The following is a 6,227-nucleotide window of genomic DNA, read 5'->3' as shown; positions in this document are numbered from 1 at the left end:
AAACTACCTACCAACAATTCTATATCTTACAATATTATTCTTCAAAAATGAGGAACATGAGAGACAGTCTCAGACAAAAGCTGAAGGAGTTCAGTACCATAATATCTATCCTTCAAGAAATGCTAAAGGGAGTACTTCAAGTTCAAATGAAAGGACACCAGTAACTTGAGGCCATATGAAAATATATATGTCTCTGATAAAGGTAAATAAATGGACAAATAGAGAAAACACTATAATTTTGACTTGTAGCTACACTTTTTATTATTCTAGGATATTTTTTAAACCAAAATATTAAAATAATTATAAATTTATTGCTATTGCGTGATTGTTTCCCCCAAAATTCATATGTTAAAAATACAACCTCCAAATGTGTTGGTATTAGGATGTAGGGTCTTTGGGGGGTGCTTAGGTTATGAGGACAGAGCCACCATGAATATAATGTGTGTGCTTTTATTTATTTTAAAATATGTATTTATTTACTTATTAGGCTGCATTCGCTCTTAGTTGCAGCACGTGGGATCTTTGTTGTGACGCACAGGCTTCATATCTAGCTGTGATATGGGGGCTCGGTAATTGCAGCACACAGGCTCTCAAGTTGTGGCAGACAGGCTGTAGAGCCAGCATACAGGCTCAATAGTTGTGGTGCATGGGCTTAGTTGCCCTTTGGCATGTGTGATCTTAGTTCTCTGACCAAAGATCGGACTCATGTTCCCTGCATTGGAAGACGGATTCTTAACCACTGGCCTACAAGGGAAGTCTCTTGTGTGCTTTTAAAAGAGACCTCAGAGAGCTCTCTAGTCCCTTCCTCCAGGTGATGATATAATGAAAAGTCTATGACTCAGAAAAAGACCTTTACCTAACCACCTTGATCTCACACTTCAGCCTCCAGAACCATGAGAAATATACTTCTGTTTATAAGCTACCCAAGCTGTGGCATTTTGTTATAGCATCCCCAAATAACGAATTCGTACATCTACATTAACAGAAAACAATGTATACATATGTGACTTTTGACATTACATGTAATTAATGTGTAAATATGTGACTTGTGACATTAATAACATGTAATTAATGTGTAATGTAATTGGAGATGTAATAGAGATTTTGTGTGTGATTAAAATTATGTTGGTATCAGTTTAAGCTAGTTTGATAGGATTTTATATGTAACCTCCATGGTATCCACAAATTGATTATCTATAGAATATACACATAAGGAAATTAAAAGTAAGTCAAGTCAGTGGACTTCCCTGGTGGTCCAGTGGCGAAGACTCCACGCTCTCAATGCAGAGGGCCTGGGCTCAATCCCTGGTCAGGGAACTAGATCCCACGTGCCACAACTAAGAGTTCGCATGCTGCAAAGAAGATCAAAGGCACCCCATGCCACAACTAAGACCTGGAACAGCCAAAGAAATTAATTTTGAAAATGAGTACAAAATGTAAGAACAAGGGACGTCAGTATGTGAGAAAATGTGGGACAGAAAAGCTATATGACATTACAGAAAACAAATTGGCAATTAAATGTCATTCCATATCAGTAATTTATATATATATATATATATATATACATATATACATATATATATAGTTTAAACTCATCAGTTAAAAAACAAAGATGTCCCCAGCCTTTTTCCGGCATCTGGGCCTGGAGGGGCTGCTCTAAAGACAGGCGAGCAGCAGGGAGGCCCACGGCAAATCCCAGCCCGATGCGAGCTGTTCATCGTTTTCCCGGGACAGCTCCAGGGTCTTGGTGTCCAGAGAGCTGCTGATGGAGGGCAGGGGCGGCCGCGGAGGTATATGGGACAGGTTGCTCATCAACTCCAAGTGTAATTCCAGAAAGAATTCCACTCTTCAAACAGGATAGAGAGGAGTCCCCTATTGGACCAAGTACAGAGCTTTCTCCCACAGATGGCTCAGGCAAACGAAAAGCTAAGGAAACAAATGGCAGCTGCACCACCTGGTCATTTCAATATTGAAAATATTGACGAGACTCTCAGAAAAGTTATGCAAATGGATGTGGCCTTGTTTGAGATGAATCAGTCTGATTCAAAAGAAGATGACAGTTCACAAGAGAATTCACAAGACAGTTCAGAGGACAGTTCAGAATTTGAGGATGAAGATGATAGCACCTCTTCTGAAGGTGAAGTCACCATCGATACAATTAAGCTTCCTCATTCAGAAGATGGAAAAGGCAAAATAGAGGTTCTGGACCGTCCTGCCAGTGAAGAAAAAGAAAACAGGGACATAAACAATCTGAGAAACAGGTGATAGTTCCCGCTAATTCTGTGGAAAAGAATGTGGCTTGCTGGTTATTTTGCATTTCAGATACCTATAGTGTTTGTTTGCAAAAATGAATGTATTTTGCTTCTTGGAGAAACAGAAGCTAGCTTTTAAAGAGTTGGAAGAGATAGCATTTGGGGAATCTTCTAAGAGCAGACTGTTTTTGATCTCATGCTAAAGAGATTTAGTTTAGAAAGCTTAACTTTATGTATGGTGATGAGTGAATTTGTTGGCATCCTCTTTCATCAGCATAGACTTCGGAAATCTCAAACTTATTTTAAAGTAAAAATACAAGTTACCCATTTGTTTTTGTTTTAAATTGGCCTCTTGGGGCTTCCCTGGTGGTGCAGTGGTTGAGAGTCCGCCTGCCAATGCAGGGGGCAGGGGTTCATGCCCTGGTCCAGGAGGATCCCATATGCACGGAGCGGCTGGGCCCGTGAGCCATGGCCGCTGAGCCTGCGCATCCGGAGCCTGTGCTCCGCAACAGGAGAGGCCACAGCAGTGAGAGGCCTGCATACTGACAAAACAAAACAAAACCAACAAAAACTTAGGTTGGGTTTTTTTTTTAGGTTATTATAAAGTCACATTTATTTGTTACCATCAAAATGGGTTCATTGAGGGAGAACTTTTTTTTTTAAACATCTTTATTGGAGTATAGTTTCTTCACAATGTTGTGTTGGTTTCTGGTCTGTAACAGAGTGAATCAGCTATATGTATACATGTGTGCCCAAGTCCCCTCCCTCTTGCGTCTCCCTTCCACCCTCTCTATCTCACCGCGAGGGAGAAATTTTTTACAAAGTAAAGAATTACTTATATTTAGGTGCCCTCAGACATATCTACTTTAATTAAAAAATACAAATCCTTTCCACTTTGAGCTGGAAAACTGGTGCTCTGTGGTTTAATCACCGTCAGTGACTCTGTAGCCTCTCAATGCATGTAAAATTTGCTGGCTGGAAAATTTTGTGTTTTTTTTGGTTTTCTTTTTCTCATAAAGGAATTTTTTGTTTGTTTCAGCTATTAAAATTATTCCTTCCAGTTGCCCACAGTTTTGAAACCTATTAATTGTAGAGAATAGGGACACCCCAGGAAAATAGGTCACAGTACATAAAATGGTAGTAACAGGTTTTCCCTTTCAAAAGGCAAAATGATCCTGCATTGGAGTTGCCTTTCTGCCACATTCTTGATCTTATTTAACTTGTTTGGGACCTCATCTGCCATGGGCCTGGCTTTGCTCAGGATATAGACCTGAGCATTTAAAGGACTGTCTCCAAGTGCATTGAGCTTCTGAGACTTGGTTGCCTAATATTTTAGGGGTTTGTTTTAATTATTTTTTCCTACTCCTCTCATTAGCTTATAACATCTTGTAAATACTCTGAAGATAATTCTCCAAGTGCCTTCTGGTATTTTCCATTGGGAATTGGAAATCGGCTGTGCACTCAAAGTATGCAGAAGTGAACAGATCTGGAAACGAGACTTCTCAGCTGCAAAGGGTATACTTTGTAGCACCAAACACAGCTGTGATGGATTATTGGTGTGAATATTTAAGGATTGTCTTCTACCAGATAATATTCATGCCACATTGTGGGAAGAGTTGTATTTGTCTGGTTCACCACTTAGCTTGGTGCATGTACACAGTAGGCACTGAATGATGTCGATAAATGAATTTACAGGTATATTGAGGATGTACAGGACATTTTAAGCCATGCTATCCATGCGGATATGAAAGTGTAACTTCACTGGAAATACAAAGCCAAGTAGAAATAATCTGATGGTCAGTGAAAGAGACTAGTCAGTCTAGAATACATATTAGTGTGTAGAATTATATTTCTCTCCTGCTATGGCCTTCTCATATAATACGACTAGGTATTCTATACAGTTAAAGAAGTCAACTAAATTCAGTTCCTCTGGACATTCTTATGACATAGGAGGAAAAGGAAAAACAAAAATTTAATATGTGATAGGGATGTCGTTTTAAGTAAGTGTAAAATGGTTGAATTATTTAATATACAGAGTCAGGGGTGGCTGTTTTTAAACAAATTTGGATACTAAGATAAATTATGTAGGTCTTAAAGACTTAAATATAAAGAAAGAAAATTATGTTTCATACTAAAATAGAGGTGAATATTTAATAACATTAAAAAAACAAAGATGGACAAGATAGACATAAAAAGGGTCCAACTATATGTTGTCTACAAGAGACTCACTCAGAAGTAAGGACATTCATATGCTGAAAGTGAAAATATTGGAAGAGATATTGCATGAGAACACTAAGCAAAGAGAAGAGGAGTGGCTCTTCTGCTTCTGCAGCTGAGGCTGTGGCCCCTACTTTTCAGGGAGTAAACAGAGGCAGGGGCAGGGGCTGGGGCGCCCCTCCCACTCTCTGCACCCTGAGCCAGGGAAGTCAGAGGGACTTGGTCCCCCTCCCGAGTTCCATTCTTCCTCCAATGAGAATGGTGCTAATCAGTAAGGACCAGGCTATAGAGCTGATTCACTGTTATAAAAGCAGAAATTAATACACCAGTGTAAAGCAATTATACTCCAATAAAGATGTTAAAAATAAAGAAAAATAAATAAAGACCTGGGGAAAAGAGATGGTCCCCGTGGAGAATGCCTATGTCCTAAGTTTATCTGCTGTCAGATTGGCTTGAGAGAGGGCAGGAGTTACATGATGTGTTCTCTCCCTTTAAATCCATTAACTTTTTCTTTCTTGATGTATGCACACACCCACACACACAAAACGAGTATAAAGCCCATATATATAGAAGGCTAAAGGGTTGGTCTATGAGCTTGAAAAGAGGGAAATAGAACACTTGAGGTCGACTGCAGCAATGTGTTTGTGTCTGTGCATTACTAGGTGGAGGGTCCACAGTATCCATCAGATACTTAAGGGAGAACATATCTCCCAAGTGTTCTGGATTTTGTAAATTATCATAGGACAAGAGTCTTCAAGAAAAATCAGGTAGCTCTCTCACACACCACTCATTAAAGTAACAAATATTTATTGAGAGTCTCCAGGATTCCAGCATGTGGAATTTTCTGGAGACTAAGAGGTGAAACGTATAACATAACCACCTTCACCAAGTTTATAGCTCAGTGGAGGCAATAAGAATTAATATCTCACAGTTTTTCTATTTAAGTAGGACTCAGGGTTTAAGGTAATTTTTCTGCATCGTGTCCACAGTGTCCCAGGACTGACGCCCTCCTGAAGCTCACCACCTAGAACACAGATCTGATTGAGCTAAACTGGTGATGCACCTGCTTCCCAACGAGGCTGTGGCCTCTAATGGCTGTCTCCCGCTCCTGTGTCCATGGCCTGATCAGGATATGGGAGACACTTAGGCTGATTCCTCAGTGCGTTGTGTACTTCCAAGGCCAAGAACTTGCTGAGCAAAACATAACTTCTTTACTTTTGTGAACACCTGGCCTCCAAAAGGCAGAAATATTTAGTGACAATGTACTGAGGACATAATTCCTTAGTCATACCCTGACCTAAACTCTCTGTCACAGAGACATGCAAAACCACGGAATCAGGCTTACGGGTCATGACTTGGCTGTGTCAAGAAGTTCTAGACCGTGTGGGAAGACTCCTCTCTCCTCTGAGATTTCTGCTTCAACCAACAGGGAGCAGCTTCCCTTAAGGTCTGAACGGAAACCTTGCAAGTTCACATATTGAAGTCCAGACCCTTGTACCTCAGAATGTGACTGTATTTGGGATAGGGCCTTAGGAGAGATGATGAAGTTAAAATGGGTCACAAGGGTGAGCCCTAACCCAGAGCTGTGCCCCCTATGAGAAGATTAGGACACAGCCATGCACACTCAGCTTATAGAGTTAAGTCCATCTGAGGATGCAGCAAGAATGCAGCCACCTGCGAGCAAGGGAGAGAGGCCTCAGAAGAAACTGAACCTGTAGACACCTTGATCTCGAACTCAAAGCCTCCAGAGCTGTGAGA

General features: G+C 40.5%; 1 pseudogene; it reads left to right on the top strand.

The window, feature by feature from the left end:
* The first annotated feature begins 1,667 nt into the window (after positions 1–1,667).
* LOC137218223 (NOP protein chaperone 1 pseudogene) lies at positions 1,668–2,579 on the top strand (annotated as a pseudogene).
* Positions 2,580–6,227: the final 3,648 nt, after the last annotated feature.

The sequence above is a fragment of the Pseudorca crassidens genome, unplaced genomic scaffold (genome assembly GCF_039906515.1).
Source record: "Pseudorca crassidens isolate mPseCra1 unplaced genomic scaffold, mPseCra1.hap1 Scaffold_64, whole genome shotgun sequence".
Classification (NCBI taxonomy): Eukaryota; Metazoa; Chordata; class Mammalia; order Artiodactyla; family Delphinidae; genus Pseudorca; species Pseudorca crassidens.
Note: the sequence above shows the minus strand (reverse complement) of the source record. Positions and strands in the feature narration are given on the sequence as shown.